Consider the following 23,142-nt stretch of genomic DNA (forward strand, 5'->3'; position numbering starts at 1 on the left):
TTTTGTCACGAATTGCGCCATGCTCGTCACCCTTATTTACCCTTTCGGATAGTGTCTTGAACTCACGAACAAAACGCCGCTGTTTGGATATAACTATGGATTATTTTGAACCAAACCAACATTTGTTATTGAAGTAGAAGTCCTGGGAGTGCATTCTGACGAAGACAGCAAAGGTAATAACATTTTTCTTATAGTAAATGTGACTTTGCTGAGTGCTAAACTTGCTGGGTGTTTAAATAGCTAGCCCTGTGATGCCGGGCTTTCTACTGAGAATATTGCAAAATGTGCTTTCACCGAAAAGCTATTTTGAAATCGGACATATCGAGTGCATAGAGGAGTTCTCTATCTATAATTCTTAAAATAATTGTTATGCTTTTTGTGAACGTTTATCGTGAGTAATTTAGTAAATTCACCGGCAGTGTTCGTGGGAATGCTAGTCACATGCTAGTCACATGCTAATGTAAAAAGCTGGTTTTTGATATAAATATGAACTTGATTGAACAAAACATGCATGTATTGTATAACATAATGTCCTAGGGTTGTCATCTGATGAAGATCATCAAAGGTTAGTGCTGCATTTAGCTGTGGTTTGGGTTTATGTGACATTATATGCTAGCTTGAAAAATGGGTGTCTGATTATTTCTGGCTGGGTACTCTGCTGACATAATCTAATGTTTTGCTTTCGTTGTAAAGCCTTTTTGAAATCGGACAGTGTGGTTAGATTAACGAGAGTCTTGTCTTTAAAATGGTGTAAAATAGTCATATGTTTGAAAAATAGAAGTTTTTGCATTTTTGAGGTTTTTGAATAACGCGCCACAGGATTACACTGGCTGTTACGTAGGTGGGACGATTTGGTGCCACCTACCCTAGAGAGGTTAATTGATTTAATGAAGCTGTTTACCCTGGAGTGTGGGAGTTTTTTGTTTTCACTGACGACGCTGTATAGAAATGAATCAAGAGCACTTTTTGCTGTATCGTCCTTTTGTCTCAATGTTTGCTCTCTAGCAGTTCCTTTCAAGGGAATTAGAGAGAAAGCTGGTATTCATGAAGTGATCACTTTATTCAGTATAATGAATAGACAAGAATTGAAGTGTAAGAATGAGGTTGTGTTCTTAAACGGTATTCTACAGTATATGTGCTGGATGTGTCCTTTTGGAACCATTTGTATACCAAGGCTTAACTGGGCATACTTAATTCCCGGATCATAACTAGGCAACTTTCCTGCATGATTTGTCATGTTACATACAATATGTTTTCACTTCAATGTAGGGTTGACTTCAATGTAGGGTTAGTGGTTAGCGGTACACAGAAGCGGATTATTCTGAGTTAATGATTTAAACATGGAGGACGGTTTAGATCCGTTGCTTCCACTTTATTGGTCAAATATTTAAAATAACTTTATGATCTAAATTAAGCAGATGCAATAATGTGATATGCCTCTGGGTTATTTGCTAATGGAACTAAATTATGAATTAGTAAGTGGCTTTATTTGTTATTTCAGAACAGTTCTGTATAATTTCAGCAACTGACTTTGTTATACATTTCAGCCGAAGAAGAAGAACTGGAGTGGTGCTGTTGATTAAGAACTTTTTTTAAACATGCAAAAATCCTATTTAGCCTAGATTGTTTAATTGGGTTATTTAGTGAAATCATTAACTGTGGACTGTTCTATATTCTCTTTGTTTTAATTAGATGGAGTACCAGAGCGAGTTGGTGGATGCCAGTATGAGGACAACCATCCCATCCTGGACATGTTCCTCCAGAAGCCCATTGGCCTGCTCTCTCTGATGGATGAGGAGAGCCAGTTCCCCCAGGCCACCGACCAGACCCTTGTGGGTAAGACGAGGCCTCACAAGCAGACAAGGTCAAGTCCATGTGCTCTAAAACAACCCTGCTCTGGTCGGTAAGACAAAGCCTCACCAGCAGACAAGGTCAAGTTCATGTGTACTAAAATAACCCTGCTCTGAAAGCAACTATGTTTAATCAAGATTAGTCTTTTTTTCAATGTTATCTTCAAATATCTTTTCTCTACAGATACATTTGAGGACAATCTGTACTACAAGTACTTCTGGAGACCAAAACATATTGAGCTCTGCTTTGGGATTCACCATTATGCTGGCAAGGTATAGATCAGGGCCTTGTTGCCCAGTTGTGATGTAACTTAAGCATTACGACGATCGTACCAGATGCATCGTTATTTACGAGCCAACTTTTCAAGAGTGTTTCCCAAACAAGCACATTTATTTGCATCCCCATTAGCTTTTACAGAAGCAGCAGCTACTCTTCCTGGGGTCCACAAAAAACACCAAACATGACAAGTAACAAAACACTGATAAACACTCTAACCGCTAGGCTATCTGCTGCCCATCATTCTAACGATGATCTTAACGCTCTGGGAATTGAGGCCCAGTGCAGTATGTATGGATTATGTATGTATGGATTATGTATGTATGGATTAGTATCCAATGTATCATTGGTGTTTGCACGCAAATACAGTTGGATAGGTAGTTTTTTTATCAGGTGTGATTTGAGTTGATTATATAACCCTTTGCTGTCATGTAGACAGCAAACGTGAACGGGTTTCTGGAGAAGAACCGAGACGTTCTCCCCTGCAGACATTGTTGTGGTTCTGAGAACATCAGACAACAAACTTCTGCAGCAGCTGTTTTCAAGTCCAATAACAAAAACAGGTCGGTCGCCAGACTTTCAATAAAAATGTTTAAGAATTCATTATCATTCATTATCACTCCTTTGGAGTATTATTATGCTACTGCCCCAAATTCCATACAGGAAGTTGGAAACCTCACTTTTTGTTTAAACAACGAAATAATCTTAATTCTGTTTACACTGTGGTAGAAATGTATTAGGAACACCTACTCTTTCCATGACATTACATTTACATTACATTACATTTAAGTCATTTAGCAGACGCTCTTATCCAGAGCGACTTACAAATTGGTGCATTCACCTTATGATATCCAGTGGAACAACCACTTTACAATAGTGCATCTAAATCTTTTAAGGGGGGTTAGAAGGATTACTTTATCCTATCCTAGGTATTCCTTAAAGAGGTGGGGTTTCAGGTGTCTCCGGAAGGTGGTGATTGACTCCGCTGTCCTGACGTCGTGAGGGAGCTTGTTCCACCATTGGGGTGCCAGAGCAGCGAACAGTTTTGACTGGGCTGAGCGGGAACTGTGCTTCCTCAGAGGTAGGGGGGCCAGCAGGCCAGAGGTGAATGAACGCAGTGCCCTTGTTTGGGTGTAGGGCCTGATCAGAGCCTGAAGGTATGGAGGTGCCGTTCCCTTCACAGCTCCGTAGGCAATCACCATGGTCTTGTATAGACATGACATAGACTGACCAGGTGAATCCAAGTGAAAGCTATGATCCCTTATAGATGTCACCTGTTAAATCCACTTCAATCAGTGTAGATTAATGGGAGGAGACAGGTTAAAGAAGGATTGTTAAGCCTTGAGACAATTGAGGCATGGATTGTGTATGTGTGCCGTTCAGAGAGTGAATGGGTAAAACAAAATATTTAAGTACTTTGAACAGGGTATGGTAGTAGGTGTCAAGCACACGCGGTTTGAGTGTCAAGAATTGCAACGCTGCTGGGTTTTTCATGCTCAACAATTTCCTGTGTGTATCAAGAATGGTCCACCACCCAAAGGACATTCAGCCAACTTGACACAATTGTGGGAAGCATTGGAGTTAACATGGGCCAGCATCACTGTGGAATGCTTTCGACACCTTGCAGAGTCCATGCCTCAACGAATTGAGGTTGTTCTGTGGGAAAAGGGTGGTTCAACTCAATAGTAGGAAGGTGTTCCTAATGTTTTGCACACTCAGTGTATGATTGTGTGTTTGTTTCTAGTATTGTTCATGTCTCAAACTTTCAGGTAAGGAGATTTTTTTTTTTTTTTTTTTTAAGACGCCTCTCCAGAAACAGCGGCATCCTGGTCCTCCTCCACTCAAAGCCCCTCTCTCTGCGATGTGATACTGTGTGTGGATAAATCTCCAGTCTCCATTATCTCCTGAGAGGCTCAGCTCTCCACAGAGGGCTCTGTTTTTATTTTCACTAAGCTGCCCCGTTTGGTTTCATGCTGCTTGCTGCTATCTACAGATTGTGCAGCAGCGGGATATTTTTGTGATAAGGTTTCCAAATACCCAGGAGATGAAGAAATGGTATTTAGAGATCATATAAGCAACTCTTCTTCCCGGTCTTTTCTGTTTAGTTAAATAAAGGTGGTAATATCCTCGTCATTAGCCGTGGCTGGGGCCCGTGGTCACTTGTCTGAGCCAGCATGCTAATGGATGTGTTCAATTACCAAATACAGCACTTCATACTTTCCTCCAGTTAAGCCATATTATGTGCTTCGCTTCCTTTTGAGCCACCTGTAAATGACTGCTTTCAGTTATAGTCGTATTAAGAGCAGCTCCAATTTACGATGGGTACTTTGGTTTAGCCTCCATTAGAAATCCATGTGCAATGTCTATAGGCTATATTGGGATGTAGTGCATGAGGTGAGCCCACAGCCAGCCTCCTCTTTACTTGATTGACGAAAAATACACTAGCATGAAAAAGTAAATTCAGTATAATGTAAATGGGTGGAGAATTCACTGCACTTTGGTACTCCGAAGTATTGAGTGACAGCAGAGATGTGGTTCACCATTCATGGCTACAGACATGGTGTCAATTAGGCCTAAAAGCCTCTCTAATTTGGTTCAGCTCGTCCAACGGCTTTCTTATCTACAGCATAAACACAAAGGGATATACACTACATAACCAAAAGTATGTGGACACCTACTCGTCGAACATCTCATTCCAAAATCCTGGGCATTAATATGAAGTTGGTCTCCCCTTTGCTGCAATAACAGCCTCTACTCTTCTGGGAAGGCTTTCCACTAGATATTGGAACATTGCTGCGGGGACTTGATTCCATTCAGACACAACAGCATTAGTGAGGTCGGGCACTGACGTTGGGTGATTAGGCCTGGCTCGCAGTCTGCGTTCCAATTCATCTCAAAGGTGTTTTATGGAGTTGAGGTCAGGGCTCTGTGGAGGCCAGAGGCCAGTCAAGTTTTTTTACATTTTATTTATTATTATAAAAAAAAAAAATACCCCTTTTTCTCCCCAATTTCATGGTATCCAAATGGTAGTTACAGTCTTGTCTCATCGCTGCAACTCCCGTATGGACTCGGGAGAGACGAAGGTCGAGAGCCGTGCGTCCTCCGAAACACAAGCCAGCCTAGCCACACTTCTTCTTGACACAATGTGTCGTAGGAAACACCTTTGTTTTTGCCCTAGCACTGCACACCTGATTCAAATCATCAAAGCCTTTTGATGAGTTGATCATTTGAATCAGCTGTGTAGTGCTAGGGCAAAAACAAAAATGTGCACCCCTTTGGGTCCCCAGGACCAGGATTGAGAACCGGTGCCTTGGACCACTGTGCCACTTGGGAGGCTTTCAACACCAATCTCAACAAACCATTTCAGTATGTACCTCGCTTTGTGCATGGGGGCATTGTCATGCTCAAACAGGAAAGGGCCTTCCCCAAACTATTGCCACAAAGTTGGAAGCACAGAATCATCTAGAATGTCATTGTATGATGTAGCGTTAAGATTTCCCTTTACTGGAACTAAGGGGTCTAGTTCGAACCATGAAAAACAGCCCCAGACCATTATTCCTCCTCCATCAAACTTTACAGTTGGCACTATGCATTCAGGCAGGTAGTATTCTCCTGGCATCCACCAAACCCAGATTTGTCAATCAAACTGCCAGATGGTGAAGCAAGATTCATCATTTCAGAGAACACGTTTCCACTGCTCCAGAGAGCTTTACACCACTCCAGTCGACACTTGGCATTGCACATGATGATCTTAGGCTTGTGTGTGGCTGCTTGGCAATAGAAACCCATTTCATGACGCTCTTGACTAACAGTTTTTGTGCTGGCGTTACTTCCAGAGGCAGTTTGGAACTCAGTAGTGAGTGTTGCAACTGAGGACAGATGATTTTTACGCGCAACGCGCTTCAGCACTCAACGATCCCATTCTGTGAGCTTGTGTGGCCTACCACTTTGCGGCTGGGGCAGTTGTTGCTCCTAGACGTTTCCACTTCACAATAACAGCACTTACAGTTGGCCGGGACAGCTCTAGCATGGCAGACATTTGACTAACTGACTTGTTGGAAAGGTGGCATCCTATGACAGTGCCACGTTAAAAGTTACTGAGCTCTTCAGTAAGGCCATTCTACTGCCAATGTTTTGCTATGGAGATTTCATGGATATGTGCTTGATTTTCTACACCTGTCAGCAACCGGTGTGGCTGAAAACCATGAATCCACTAATTTGAAGGGGTGTCCACATACTTTTGTATATATAGTGTATTTGCAGCAATGTCATTGGGTCAAGTGCACAGTAGGTAATTGGCATCAAGTTGAGATTTTTTCATGATTGACTGCAGTAAAAGTGTTATATTGCTGTGTAGTTGTAATCTAGTCATTGTTGTTATTAGTGTGTCAGTTATGGAATCTTACTCTGTATCTCGTCTCTCGTTCTCACTGGTTTTGAGAATGAGTGAGGGCACCCTGTGGACAATCTTCAAAATCCCTCTGATATAGAGGTCCTGTCTTCTTATGACACTTCATGAAAGTTTAGATAATCACGTAAGATAAGAGCTCTGAGACAATCTGCTTCTGCTTATCAAGTGGGAAAAAGCTTGAGTTCCCTTTTAAGTGACAAATAGCAGAGGAAAATTCTAATTCTATTCTTCAGGGTAAAATCTGGAGGAATGTCATTTGCATTTTAGTTGATATTATAGATTCAGTTTTATCTATGAAATTACTGCTATCTGTGGGATCAGATGAACATCTATCTAAAGCGCGTTGGTTTAGTTTTATGCTGCCGAGTTGTGAATAAACAACCGGATGGCTCTAGTTGTGACCACTAGGTGTCAGCCTTGTTGACATTTGAGATGAAAGGACATTGGTGGATCCGAAACAAATAGAGATTCATTGAATATACATTTATCTGTCTCATCAAATGTGAATATCAAATTAAAATAACCAAAGCATGTAACACTTACTGTTAGTTCTTCAAATGATGTCTCAGGTTCAAAATGATTGAAGATACTGTGAACACTTGACTGCCTGGAACATTTCAGTGCTGTCAGTAAATATTACTAATTGGGAATGGACTGGTCTAGAAATGTTCAAATTGAAATGTTGCATATTGATAAGTAAGATATGATTACACGTAGAGTGTCTTGGGGAACCATCAAAGCCCCAGAAAGTGAAAAGATTTCCTGACCTGAATAGTGGGACCACTTGAGTCTAGCAGAATCTCAACAGGCAGGGTCCTTGAGGCTTGGCCATGTGGTGGTGTTTTGTCAGAGGAAATTGGATGTATTTGCATCGACAAATTCTTCCAAGCCAGGGTCTTCCCAGATCCATCAGATCAGAGTGTTTGAATTGGTTGAGCTGTATGGTCCAGTGGGGCCTAGGAGGCCTGTGGTCAGAGGAGTTGTATGTATCCTTAGGGTTAGTGTCAGCAGAGCACATCTGCACACAGGCATGGCACCGTATGACAGCCCTCACTCTGCCAGAGCAGACTGCAGGGCATAGTGGTCTAATTCCGTTTTTATGGTGCATGGCTCCTCATATAGATTTACAGTACACTTACTGTATGTGTGCAGAATGGCGCTGGAGGGAATATCAGCCGTTTTATGGGCTCCTGACCAATTCTGCTACTTTGTGTTTTTTGGAGCTAATGTTAAAAAAAAAGTACATAATGTTTCCGCCATCGTTTCCTATGACCGAATAGAGCTTCTGGACATTAGAACAGTGATTACTAACCTCGATTTGGATAAGGATTTCTATTTCAATGAGTTGGTGGCGAAGGACATACGGCTCATTCCGGGCCAGGCCAAATCCCCGACACTCAAAAAAGGAAGAGGCGACGTTATTGAAGCCGGCGTGCGGGAAACCTGACGAGACTACGTTGGCGAGTGGATAAACCGCCTCTACCCTCTGTTCTATTGGTGAATTTGCAATCACTGGAGAATAATCTGGACGAGCTCCGTTCGAGAGTATCTTGTCAACGTGATCTGAAAAACTGTAATATCCTATATTTCTCTGAGGCGTGGCTGAACAAGGACATGGAAAATATAAATCGGCTGCATCAGGTAAGCTCAAGGGGGGTGGTGTGTGTCTCTTTGTTAATAACTTGTTAATAACAGCTGGTGCACGATTTTCTAATACTAAGGAAGTCTTGAGGCTCCGCTCACCTGAGTTAGAATACCTCATGATAAGCTGTAGACCATACTATTTACTAATAGTTTTCATTTATATTTTTGTAGCTGTCTATTTACCACCACAAGCAGATGCTGACACGAAGACTGCACTCAACAAGGTGTATAGGGCCGTAAGCAAACAAGAAAATGCTCACCCAGAGACGGTGCTCCTAGTGGCCGGTGATTTTAATGGAGTAAAATCCATTTTACCTCATTTCCATCAGCATTTCACCTGTGCAACTAGAGGTGCAAAAACTCTAGATCGCCTTTACTCAACACACAGAGAAGCATACAAAACTCTCTCTCACCCTCCATTTGGCAAATCTGACCATAACTCTATCCTCCGGATTCCTGCTTACAAGCAAAAACTCAAACAGGAAGTACCAATATGGAAGTGGTCTGACGATGCGGATGCTAAGCTACAGGACTGTTTCGCTAGCACAGACTGGAATATGTTCCAGGATTCATCAGATGGCATTGAGGAGTTTACCATATCGGTCACCGGCTTCATTAATAAGTGGATTGATGACGTCATCCCCACTGTGAGTGTACGTACATATCTCAACCAGAAGCCATGGATTACAGGCAACATCTGCACTGAGCTAAAGACTACAGCTACCACTTTCAATGAGTGGGACACTAATCCGGATGCTTAAAAAAATCCTGCTACGCCCTCCAAAGAACCATCAAACCGGCAAAGCATCAATACAGGACTAAGATCGAATCCTACTACACCGGCTCTGACGGTGGCAGGGCTTGCAAACTATCACAGATTACAAAGGGAAACCCGGCCAACCTGGGCTAAATGCCTTCTATGCTCACTTAGAGGCAATACTGAACCATGCATGAGAGCACTAACTGTTCCAGACGACTGTGTGATCATGTTCTCCATAGCCGATGTGAGTAAGACCTTTAAACAGGTTAACATTCAGACTGATTACCAGGGCACTTATTGAGAGTATGTGCTGACCAGTTGGCAAATTCTGCCTGACCCAGTCTGTAATACCTACATGTTTGAAGCAGACCACCATAGTCCCTGTGCCCAAAAACACCAAGGTAACCTGTCTAAATGACTATTTCCCCGTAGCACTCACATCTGTAGACATGAAATCCTTTGAAAAGCTGGTCATGGCTCACATCAACACCATCATCCCAGACAGCCTGGACCCACTCCAATTCGCATACCGCCCCAACAGATCCACAGATGATGCAATCTCTACTGCACTCCACACTGCTCTTTCCCACCTGGACAAAAGGAACACCTGCGTGAGAATGCTGTTCATTGACTACAGCTCAGTTTTCAACACCATAGTGCCCTCCAAGCTCATCACTAAGCTATGGACCCTGAGACTGAACACCTCCCTCTGTAACTGGATCCTGGACTTCCTGACAGGCCGCGCCAAGGTGTTGAGGGTAGGCAACATATCCGCCACGCTGACCCTTAACACGGGGGTCCTAGGGGATGTGTGCTTAGTCCCCTCCTGTACACACACACTACATACAGTTGAAGTCGGAAGTTTACATACACCTTAGCCAAATACATAAAACTCAGTTTTTCACAATTCACGAAATTTTATCCTAGGAAAAATTCCCTGTTTTAGGTCAGTTAGGATCACCACTTTATTTTAAGAATGTGAAATGTCAGAATAGTAGACAGGATTTTATTTATCAGCTTTTATTTCTTTCATCACATTCCCAGTGTGTCAGAACTTTACATACGCTCAATGAGTATTTGGTAGCATTGCCTTTAAATTGTTTAACTTGGGTCAAACGTTTCGGGTAGCCTTCCACAAGCTTCTCACAATAAGTTGGGTGAATTTCGGCCCATTCCTCCTGACAGAGCTGGTGTAACTGAGTCAGGTTTGTAGGCTTCCTTGCTCGCACACGCTTTTTCAGTTCTACCCACAAATTCTCTATGGGATTGAGGTCAGGGCTTTGTGATGGTCACTCCAATACCTTGACTTTGTTGTCCTTCAGCCATTTTGCCACAACTTTGGAAGTATGCTTGGGGACATTGTCCATTTGGAAGACCCATTTTCGACCAAGCTTTAACTTCCTGACTGATGTCTTGAGATGTTGCTTCAATATATCCACATAATTTTACTTCCTCATGATGCTATCTATTTTATGAAGTGCACCAGTCCCTCCTGCAGCAAAACACCCCCACAACAGGATGCTGCAACCCGTGCTTCACGGTTGGGATGGTGTTCTTCGGCTTGCAAGCCTCCCCCTTTTTCCTCCAAACATAACTATGGTCCTTACGGCCAAACGGTTCTATTTTGTTTCATCAGACCAGAGGACATTTCTCCAAAAAGTACAATCTTTGTGCAGTTGCAAACCGTAGTCTGGCTTTTTTTATGCCGGATTTGGAGCAGTGGCTTCTTCCTTGCTGAGCAGCCTTTCAGGTTATGTCGATATAGGACTCGTTTTACTGTGGATATAAATACTTTTGTACCTGTTTCCTCCAGCATCTTCACAAGGTCCTTTTGTTGTTGTTCTGGGATTTATTTGCACTTTTCGCACCAAAGTACATTTATCTCTAGGAGACACAACGCGTCTCCTCCCTGACTGGTATGACGGCTGTGTGGTCCCATGGTGTTTATACTTGCGTACTTGTCACGGTTGTCTAAAAGAGCGGACCAAAGTGCAGCGTGGTTGTAGTTCCACATTTTATTTAATCCGTGAAACATTTGCAATACACAAATAACTGAATATAACAAAACAACAAACCATGACGCAGAGAGAAACAAACACTACTCAAAAGATAATCACCCACAAAAACAGGTGGGACAAACATCAGCTTAAATATGACCTCCAATTAGAGACAACGACAACCAGCTGCCTCTACAAAACTAGAAACTGAACATAGAAATGCAAAAACAGACAAACACCCCCTGTCACGCCCTGACCTACTCTACCATAGAAAATAACAACTTACTATGGTCAGGACGTGACAGTACTATTGTTTGTACAGATGAATGTGGTACCTTCAGGCGTTTGGAAATTGCTCCCAAGGATGAACCAGACTTGTGGAGGTCTACAATTTTTTTTCTAAGGTCTTGGCTGATTTCTTTTGATTTTCCCATGTTGTCAAGCAAAGAAGCACTTAGTTTGAAGGTAGGCCTTGAAATACATCCACAGGTACACCTCCAATTGACTCAAATGATGTCAATTAGCCTATCAGAAGCTTCTAAAACCATGACATCATTTTCTGGAATTTTCCAAGCTGTTTATAGGCACAGTCAACTTAATGTATGTAAACTTCTGACCCACTGGAATTGTGATACCTTGAATTATAAGTGAAATAATCTGTCTGTAAACAATTGTTGGAAAAATTACTTGTGTCATGCACAAAGTAGATGTCCTAACTGACTTGCCAAAACTATAGTTTGTTAACAAGAAATTTGTGGAGTGGTTGAAAAACAAGTTTTAATGACTCCAACCTAAGTGTATGTAAACTTCCGACTTCAACTGTACATATTATCTCAATTACCTCAACTACATCGTACCCCCGCACATTGACTAGGTACCTTGTGTATATAGCCTCATTATTGTTATTTTATTGTGTTACTATTTCCTTTTTTTATTTGTGAAATGTTCTTACTTTTTAACTCTGTATTGTTGTTGTAAGTAAGCATTTCACGGTAAAGTCTACACCTGTTGAATTTGACGCATGTGACAAATAAAATTGTATTTGATGTACTGTACCTCCTCAGCTATCAGTATATTTCTTCGGTCCCACACTATATTAATATGAGTTGTGTATTTCTCTGGGCTTTTAGTATGTACGTACATCAACCAAGTTGTATGTACATTAATAACCAGGTAATACTAACACGACTAGTGTCAGGATCGGTTGTGTATGTTTTGAATTATTAGGTATCCTCGGCTTATTGGTGAAAAGTAAAATGGTGTGTTGTGGGTTTGTAATATTTATGTGTATTAACTTAAACACTTGCAAATGAATGTACATACATTTTACATTTACATTTAAGTCATTTAGCAGACGCTCTTATCCAGAGCGACTTACAAATTGGTGCATTCACCTTATGATATCCAGTGGAACAACCACTTTACAATAGTGCATCTAAACCTTTTGGGGGGGGGGGGGGGGGGTTAGAAGGATTACTTTATCCTATCCTAGGTATTCCTTAAAGAGGTGGGGTTTCAGGTGTATAATGTCTATTTTGCAAATTTGTATTAGATGGGAGACTAGTATCTGATAAACTCAGCAAAAAAAGAAACGTCCTCTCATTGTCAATTGCGTTTATTTTCAGCAAACTTGACATGTGTAAATATTTGTATGAACATAACAAGATTCAATATGTGACTCACAGAAATTGAATAATGTGTCCGTGAACAAAGGGGGGTCAAAATCAAAAGTATCAGTCAGTATCTGGTGTGGCCACCAGCTGCATTAAGTACTGCTGTGCATCTCCTCATGGACTGCACCAGATGTGCCAGTTCTTGCTGTGAGATGTTACCCCACTCTTCCACCAAGGCACCTGCAAGTTCCCGGACATTTCTGGGGGGAATGGCCCTAGCCCTCACCCTCCGATCCAACAGGTCCCAGACGTGCGCAATGGGATTGAGATTCGGGCTCTTCGCTAGACATGGCAGAACACCGACATTCCTGTTTTGCAGGAAATCACGCACAGAATGAGCAGTATGGCTGGTGGCATTGTCATGCTGGAGGGTCATGTCAGGATGAGTCTGCAGGAAGGGTACCACATGAGGGAGGAGGATGTCTTCCTTGTAACGCACAGCGTTAAGATTGCCTGCAATGATGACAAGCTCAGTCCGATGATGCTGTGACACACCGCCCCAGACCATGACGGACCCTCCACCTCGAAATCGATTCCACTCCAGAGTACAGGCCTCGGTGTAACGCTCATTCCTTCGATGATAAACACGAATCCGACCATCACCCCTGGTGATACAAAACCGCGACTCGTCAGTGAAGAGCACTTTTTGCCAGTCCTTTCTGCTCCGGTGACGGTGGGTTTGTGCCCGTAGGCGACGTTGTTGCCGGTGATGTCTGGTGAGGACCTGCCTTACAACAGGCCTACAAGCCCTCAGTCCAGCCTCTCTCAGCCTATTGCGGACAGTCTGAGCACTGATGGAGGGACTGTGCGTTCCTAGTGTAACTAGGGCAGTTGTTGTTGCCATCCTGTACCTGTCCCGCAGGGGGGATGTTCGGATGTACCGATCCGGTGCAGGTGTTACACGTGGTCTGCCACTGCAAGGACGATCAGCTGTCTGTCCTGTCTCCCTGTAGCGCTGTCTTAGGCGTCTCACAGTACGGACATTGCAATTTATTGCCCTGGCCACATCTGCAGTCCTCATGCCTCCTTGCAGCATGCCTAAGGCACGTTCACGCAGATGAGCAGGGACCCTGGGCGTCTTTCTTTTGGTGTTTTTCAGAGTCAGTAGAAAGGCCTCTTTAGTGTCCTAAGTTTTCATGACTGTGACCTTAATTTTTACATTTACATTTAAGTCATTTAGCAGACGCTCTTATCCAGAGCGACTTACAAATTGGTGCATTCACCTTATAATTAATTGCCTACAGTCTGTAAGCTGTTAGTGTCTTAACGACCGTTCCACAGGTGCATGTTCATTAATTGTTTATGGTTCATTGAACAAGCATGGGAAACAGTGTTTAAACCTGTAACGTTTGTCGTGTATATACTGGACCAAAGCTCAGCGGGTTGAGTGCTCATTATATATTTATTTAGAACACTTAAGAAAACAAAACAAGAAAACCGTACGAACGAACAGGATTTCAGGCTAAACACAGCTATGCAATCACAACTTCCCACAAAACCCAAACAAAACACACCCCTCTATATAGGACCTTCAATCAGACGCAACGAGGAACAGCTTCCTCCAATTGAAGGCCAAAGCAATAAACTAAACATAGAACTAAAAAGACTAGACTAGAACATAGAAATATACTAACATAGAACATAGCCCGAAAACACTAACCAAACACCCCTCTACATAAACACACACCTCGAAACACATAAAACAAATACCCCCCTGCCACGTCCTGACCAAACTACAATAACAAATAACCCCTTTACTGGTCAGAACGTGACAAAACCCTTTACAATGAAGATCTGTGAAGTTATTTGGATTTTTACAAATTATCTTTGAAAGACGGGGTCCTGAAAAAGGGACTTTTCTTTTTTTGCTGAGTTTATATAGACGGCAAGGATATTAAAACACTATTAACATACTGTACATTTATCTATAGTTCTGTGGTATGAGCCATGTGTCCTTGTAGTCATCTCTTTGTAGTGGCAACCTTATTTTACTGCAGAGTAAATGCCAATGCTGTATGTAGGCCTATGTACCTTTCATTGTAAATACAAAAGCTTACATTTCAAACATACAAGAAGTGGTCACAGACTGATTTTAATACATCACAATTATTTCTATTTATGTACTATACAAGTCTGTATGTTCCGAGTTAGTGCATACTCTGCATCAACCAGTACAGTACATTTAACTCCATAGAGTTTTCTTCACTTAATTCCACTGGGATGTTTGAAATGCTACATATTGGTTCAACATATTTCACAACTCCAAGACAGGATGATGTTCCTCTCTTCATGTTAAGACATTCTCTTAAGAATTGACATGTTCCTTCAGCCGTGCAGCAGGATGACACAACGTGCCCTTTGTTCTCTTTTTCATAGTCTGCCTTTCATCCCACTGGGTTGCATTCCTCTATGCTTCATCAAGGTGCCAACCTAGTCCTCCATCTACCGTACATTCGGGAAAGTATTCAGATCCCTTGACTTTTTCCCTATTTTGTTACGGGACAGCCTTATTCTAAAATTGATTTTAAAAAATGTGACTCATCAATCTACACACAATACCTTTACTCAGTACTTTGTTGAAGCACCTTTGGCAGCGATTACTACCTCGAGTCTTCTTGGGTATGATGCTACAAGCTTGGCACAACTGTATTTGAGGAGTTTCACCCATTCTTCTCTGTAGATCCTCTCAAGCTCTGTCAGGTTGGATGGGGAGCGTCGCTGCACAGTTATTTTCAGGTCTCTCCAGATATGTTTGATCGGGTTCAAGTCCGGGCTCTGGCTGGGCCACTCAAGGACATTCAGAGACTTGTCCCGAAGCCACTCCTGCGTTGTCTTGGCTGTGTGCTTAGGGTCATTGTCCTGCTGGAAGGTGAACTTTCGCCCCAGTCTGAGGTCCTGAGCGCTCTGGAGCAGGTTTCCATCAAGGATCTCTCTGTACTTTGTTCCATTCATCTTTCCCTCGATCCTGACTAGTCTCCCAGTCCCTGCTGCTGAAAAACATCCCCACAGCATGATGCTGCTGCCACCACCATGCTTCACCGTAGGGATGGTTCCAGGTTTCCTCCAGATGTGACGCTTGGCATTCAGGCCAAAGAGTGCAATCTTGGTTTCATCAGACCAGAGAATCTTGTTTCTCATGGTTTGAGAATCCTTTAGGTTCCTTTTGGCAATCTCCAAGTGGGCTGTCATGTGCCTTTTACTAAGGAGTGGCTTTCCGTCTGGCCACTCTACCATAAAGGCCTGATTGGTGGAATGCTGCAGAGATGGTTTTCCTTCTGGAAGGTTCTCCCATCTCCACAGAGAAACACGAGCTCTGGGAGAGTGACCATCGTGTTCTTGGTCACATCCCTGACCAAGGAACTTCTCCCCCAATTGCTCAGTTTGGCCGGGCGGCCAGCTCTAGGAAGAGTCTTGGTGGTTCCAAACTTCTTCCATTTAAGAATGATGGAGGCCACTGTGTTCTTGGGGACCTTCAATGCTGGAGAACATTTTTGGTACCCTTTCCACGATCTGTGCCTTGACACAATCTTGTCTCTGAGATCTACGGACAATTCCTTCAACCTCATGGCTTGGTTTTTGCTCTGACATGCACTGTCAACTCTGGGACATTATATAGACAGGTGTATGCCTTTTCAAAGTCCTGTCTAATCAATTGAATTTACCACAGGTGGCTCCAATCAAGTTGTCGAAACATCTCAAGGATGATCAATGGAAACAGGATGCACCTGAGCTCAATTTCAAGTCTCATAGCAAAGGGTCTGAATACTTATTGTAAAAAACAGAAATACCCTATTTACATAAGGCTGTAACGTAACAAAATGTGAAAAAAAGGAAGGGGTCTGAATACTTTCTGAATGCACTGTATGTGTCTATGCATGCACTCCATGCAGAGAAACTTAAGTAATACTTTTGTATAGTTTCTCTAATCACAGGGAATGTTTTGAGTCAGCAGTCAGATTCTGATGCCCCTTTACTTCGATACCACAAGTCACATAAGAATATTCTTTGATAATGCAACACTATGTTGTGTCACTATAAGCCAATTACTCCATGGTTTTGACGATTGATCTGCTCTGACAGTAGTGGATGGCATTTAACATTAACTGCCTCTGGATTAGTCTCTGGGCGTAAATGGTGCTGGTTATGGTGGGGCGGGGGTTATGGCTGCCATAATCTCATTTGCTAGGTTGCTGACTTGAGTTTCCAGATCACATTTATTCAAAAACGAGAGCGGGAGAGCAGGAGAGATATCCACCAAGCCTCTGCAAACTCAGCTTTGCGAGGCTGCTCTCTTTCAACTTTGATTGTCCCCTGTGTCGACAGCTCGATCCATAGCATCTGAAGGACAAGGCGCGCACTGGCACTCATAAAAGAATGTAGAGAGGTGTCATATTGAACGTGGGATTGCTTTTTAATCCCGGGTACATTGACTATTCTTGTCAATAGAAACCCAATACAACTGCCAGCTTGAGCTTTTTTTCTATATGATTCTTGCTGGGCTTAATTTTCAAAGTGAACGCATAGATGCCAGGGAAGGCTTTTTCTCATTTTCTCCCTCTGCGTATCTGTGGTGACAGCCCCATGCCAAGAGCAACACGCATGAAGCAGAACGATCAGTGTGATCCTCCAACACCGCCTGTTCCCTAAGACAGGATGACCTGATAGGAGATGGACCCCCTCACTTCCTCCTATCCACTTACAACACCCCTACAGCTTCTCGTGATTAACCCTCTGGTGAATACACACCGTTTTGTACAGTTGTGATGATGACTCGGAATATTGAGAATAGCCACGGTTGGGTTTTCAGTAAGAGGATGTTATCTGGTTTTAAAAAGGAAGATTTAGTGGAAAGGTGCAGGCTTAGTCAGAGAGGTGATTTACCTGAGCGATTGACAAAACGTTTTGCTGATGGCCCATGCACGTTGTAAGGCATGAGCCTACATACTTGACTCAAAGAAAGATTCCATTGCCTTTAAAGTGCAGCGGTGACTCCTTCCCACTCCGTATGTGCTCACTGTCAATGCTAGACTAGTATTACCAACAGACAGAAACCGACTGTTTCATCTCAATCTGCCATTAACTTTATTACAGTCTTATGATTTAAGGTTTACTTTTATGCTGGACATCTCAGGTGCTGGTATGTTTCAAGAAAGGAAATCTTTGAGCGGAGTGACAGTTAAGCCATGCACTAATCACGTAGTCATAAGGGAATAGGGAATCACAAGGAGAATGAATTAATAAAAGCTGCCGAGGAATATATGTATAAAGATGTATAAAGAAGTGAGAGTGTCCGTTACGAGGCTTAGGTACAACTGTCATAGCGTCCCTCATCATCAAAACACAGCCCCTTCATCTCCCCTTGGTGGTGTCATGCAAGTGAGAGGCGTGAAAGCACAGCGACACTTGATGGGCCCGTTCGACACTCAGCCGCTAATTCATCATGACAAATGTGCTCAGATGATCTGGCCCAGCAGCACTAATGGGGAGAGGAGAGACCGACTCCAATTAATCCATCCAGCTTTACTTTGGGCTAATTGGAGCGCGTCCCTGCTTCTGCACTGGCCTAGCAGCTACCTGACACCATTTATCTGTGGGCACCATTTTGAGAGATCCATTTTTGTGTGTTTGGCTGAGGCCTGTAAGATGTCTCACTTTTATTTTTCCACCGAAGAGCTCTTCTCAAATTTGACTGACTGCCTCTTACGTAGCAAAATTAGAAATTGTTTTTTTTACATTGGATAAAAGTAGAGACTGGTATATCATGCACTGCAGTTGAGGAACAATGGGAAAGTAATTCTGCTTTGAAAGTTGATAAACTTGTAACCTCATTTTTGAGAAAATGGCCCTAGAATGTTTTAGTACACCTACTGGAGAGCTCTTCTTTGTATACACCCATTCAGCATCGTTCACACCCTCTTAAGCCTTAGCCCCACCCATCTCTTTAAGGATTCACAAGTGAGGCCATGCGCTAAACAGAGTGAGTAGTTTAGTAAACAACCAAATATTTCAAGACTAAAAGTGGTAAAAGTAGTAGCATACAATAAGGAAAAAACGGCAGGTAAAAATACACTATCTAGTCCTTAGCCTATATTCTAATCTGTGACGACCCTCGCACTCTGTCTGCCGAATTCTTTCTCTTTGCTTTTGTTTTCCTTAATAGGATGTCGGTGGGTAGAGCCAGGAGGGTCGTCAGCAAAATGGGACAAACATGAGCTCGGGTGTGTCCCGGGGATAAATATTCCTTTCCCCCATACATTGAGGAGACTCTCTCCACACAGACACACTGTTGTTTTTGGTTGTGGCAATTTTGGGGCCTCTTTTTGTTCATTTGTTTTGGCACCTCTCAACACCCCTCATTATCACCATCTATGCACGCATCCACTCACTCTTGCAGACACAGGAGGCAGATGGTTTGAGTCTCTGATATTTATTGTACAACAAGGGGCAGGCAAGAGGCAGGTCGAGGACAAGCAAAAGTTCATAAACCAAGTTGGAGTCCAAATGGTACATGGCAGCAAGCAGAAAAAACAGACTAGGAAAACAGAAACTCGGAAAACACGCCGGTAAGCTTGACAAAACAAGACGAACGGGCAACAGACAAACAGAGAACACAGATATAAATACACTGAGGGTAATACGGAAGATGGGTGACACCTGGAGGGGGGTGGAGACAATCACAAGGACAGATCAGGGTGTGACAACACTACTGACTACACACACACCATTGTTATTTAATAAATATGTTTGTCATTTCTGTATCTTCGTGTTGTCTCCCTCTTTGTTACGAGCTGGTTCGTAACAAATCTGACTTTGGTACAGGTCATGTTCTTCACATTACCGTCTCTGGTAAACACACACTATATCAAATGAAATCTACGTTTATTTGTCACATGCACAGGATACAGAAGGTATAAATGGTACAGTGAAATGGTTACTTGCGTAGTAGCAATATCAAAAACGGGAAGTGAGAAGATAAAAAATATTTTATAATTATGAGAAGATGTTTACACGACGCACTTCTCTAAATTGATGGGTCATGTGAAGGAAATGCTATAACCCCCCCCCCCCCCCCCCCCCCCAGCCACATCTAAGTGGATGGGTCACTATTGTCTAGACATGTACACATGTTCATGAAATACACTAGATGACCGTAGTCACCCCCAGACACAGCTGGCTGACTTGATGGCTCATGTAATCATCAGGTGAAGTGGAGTCTTTTGTTTAGACATGTTTAGCTAGCTAAACAATGAACCGGCATAATCCCAACTCATACTACTACCAATATAAACATTGCCATAGCTGTAGTATGAATCTACAGGTAGCTAAAGAGCTAACCAACTAGGTTCAATGTTATCTTGGTAACATTAGGCTATAACTAGCAATGCAAATGGCTTTCTTATTCGAATAATATTACTACACAGATCATACACGTAATGTTAGCTAGCGAGCCAGCAACCTAACGTTCTCCAGCTAGCAAACAGTACTCTAGACTCTTACCCATATACATGGCTGAACGCTTCACAGCAGACTGGAACCATTTAACTTAGTTTTGTTTGTAGCTACATCTTGTTTGGCCAGCATTGTCAAGTCACTCAGGTTCACACTGACCGTGGCATGTGCAGAAAGTAGCCCATCACTTTTTACAACTAATCTGTCGATAGCGCCTGCTAAATTCAAGGCATCAATGTTTAGAAAAGTTGCAAAACATTTCTAGTTCTCAACGGCTAACAAATCTTTCAAAAACGTGCATTAAAAAAAGGACTATCAACACATACTGAGCAGCTCACATTATAGACAGAAGCATGCAAGATGGCAGACCAATCCAAACTCATCTCCCGGCATGTCCAGCCCATCCATTATATCAGCCAATCATGGCTAATGGGAAGGTTCCTGGCTTTTTTCGTGGCTAAACCAACTAGGCTCGTAATTTAACAATTTATTTGTATTTACGGATGTAATAAGTTTGTTATTAAAGCACATGAAAGTTCACATGTTCCAGAAGGCATTTCTGACAAAAAAAGCATTTTGATAAAAAAGTTATGTTTTTTTAATTAAATGTTTTATTTCACCTTTATTTAACCAGGTAGGCCAGTTGAGAACAAGTTCCCATTTACAACTGTGACCTGGCCAAGATAAAGCAAAGCAGTGCGACAAAAACAACAACACAGAGTTACACATGGGATAAACAAATGTAGAGTCAATAACACAATAGACAAATATGTATACAGTGTGTGCAAATGTAGTAAGATTAGGGAGGTAAGGCAATAAATAGGCCATAGTGGCAAAATAATTACAATTTAGCATTAACACGAGTGATAGATTTGCAGATGATGATGTGCGAGTAGAGATACTGGTGTGCAAAAGAGCAAAAATAAATAACAATATGGGGATGAGGTAGTTGGGTGGGCTATTTACAGATGGGCTGTGTACAGGTGCAGTGATCGGTAAACTGCTCTGACAGCTTATGCTTAAAGTTAGTGAGGGAGATATAAGACTCCAGCTTCAGTGATTTTTGCAATTCATTCCAGTCATTGTTAGCAGAGAACTGGAAGGAAAGGTGGCCAAAGAGGAGTCGGCTTTGGGGATGGCTTTACCTAGCAAAGACTTATAGATGACCTAGAGCCAGTGGGTTTGGCGACGAATATGAAGCAAGGGCCAGCCAACGAGTGCATACAGGTCACAGTGGTGGGTAGTATATGGGGCTTTGGTGACAAAACGAATGGCACTGTGATAGACTACATCCAATTTATTGAGTAGAGTGTTGGAGGTTATTCTGTAAATGACATCGCCGAAGTCAAGGATCGGTAGGATAGTCAGTTTTACGAGGGTATGTTTAGCAGCATGAGTGAAGGAGGATTTGTTGCGAAATAGGAAGCCGATTCTAGATTTCATTTTGGATTGGAGATGGTTAATGTGAGTCTGGAAGGAGAGTTTACAGTCTAACCAGACACCTAGGTATTTGTAGTTGTCCACATATTCTAAGTCAGAACCGTCCAGTGTAGTAATGCTTGTCGGGCGGCTGGGTGCAGGTAGCGATCAGTTGAAGAGCATGTATTTGGTTTTACTAGCATTTAAGAGCAGTTGGAGGCCACGGAAGGAGTGTTGTATGGCATTGAAGCTCGTTTGAAGGTTTCTTAACACGCTGTCCAAAGAAGGGCCAGAAGTATAGAGAATGGTGTTGTCTGTATAGAGAATCACCAGCAGCAAGAGTGACATCATTGATATATATAGTGAAAAGAGTCGGCCCGAGAATTGAACCCTGTGGCACCCCTATAGAGACTGCCAGAGGTCCGGACAACAGGCCCTCCGATTTGACACACTGAACTCTATCGGAGAAATAGTTGGTGAACCAGGCAAGGCAGTCATTTGAGAAACCAAGGCTGTTGAGTCTGCCGATAAGAATGTGGTGATTGAGTCGAAAGCCTTGGCCAGGTCGATGAAGACGGCTGCACAGTACTGTCTTTTATCGATGGTGGTTATGATATTGTTTAGGACCTTGAGCGTGGCTGAGGTGCACCCATGACCAGCTCGGAAACCAGATTGCATAGCAGAGAAGGTACTGTGGGATTCAAAATGGTCGGTGATCTGTTTGTTAACTTGGCTTTCGAAGACTTTAGAAGCCAGTTTACGTTCAAATGCTTCTCCTGTGACATATGCTTAGTTTCCTGAAACGAGTATGTTATGGATTCTAATTTAATTTTATTTGTCACATATTCCAAATAAAAGAAGTGTAGACTTTACCCGTGAAATGCTTACTTGCGAGAAACAAACAACTTTGTTCTGAAACTCGTCAGTCTATTATTGTTTTGAGAAATGAAGGCAATTCCTGTCACGTCCTGGCCAGTATAAGGGTTAATTGTTATTGTAGTTTGGTCAGGACGTGGCAGAGGGTATTTGTTTTATGTGGTTCAGGGTGGTGTGTTAGTTAGGAGGGCGTTTGATTTATTATTTCCGGGTTTTGAGTTATGGTCTATGTTTATGTATTTCTATGTGTAGTCTAGTGAGTGTGTTTCTATGTTGAGTTAATTGGGGTGGACTTCCAATTGAAGGCAGCTGTTTGGTGTTGCCTTTGATTGGAAGTCCTATATTAGTTGGGTGTGTTTGTCTTGTATTTGTGGGAGATTGTTTTTGCATTGCGTGTTTTTGTTAGCCTGCAAAACTGTCATTTGTCGTGCTTATTGTTTTCTTGTTTTTTTGTGTTCAACGCTTGTTAATAAATTAAGAAAATGAACACCAACTCTGCTGCATATTGGTCCACCTTTTCGGACGACGATTTCGCTATATCGTCCTCCGACGAAGAAAGCCGTGACAGAATCTCCCACCAAACCAGGACCAAGCAGCAGAGGAAGGAGCAGAGGAATTGTGATTTGGACAATCGGGAGAGATGGACATGGGAGCAGGTTATGGCCGGAGAAGGCCCATGGAGTAAGGCTGGTATGGACCGGGAACGTTTCCAAGGGACACGACTGGCGTATAAGCACGAGAGGCACCCCCAATAATTTTTTGGGGGGGGGCACACGGGTAGTTTGG

At 42.6% G+C, this 23,142-nt stretch overlaps 1 pseudogene; it reads left to right on the forward strand.

The window, feature by feature from the left end:
• The window catches only part of LOC106581706 (myosin-IIIb-like), an 80,986-nt pseudogene that overhangs the window by 36,528 nt on the left and 21,316 nt on the right, over nt 1–23,142 (forward strand).

This window comes from Salmo salar, chromosome 21 (genome assembly GCF_965601325.2).
Source record: "Salmo salar chromosome 21, fSalSal1, whole genome shotgun sequence".
NCBI classification, from domain to species: Eukaryota; Metazoa; Chordata; class Actinopteri; order Salmoniformes; family Salmonidae; genus Salmo; species Salmo salar.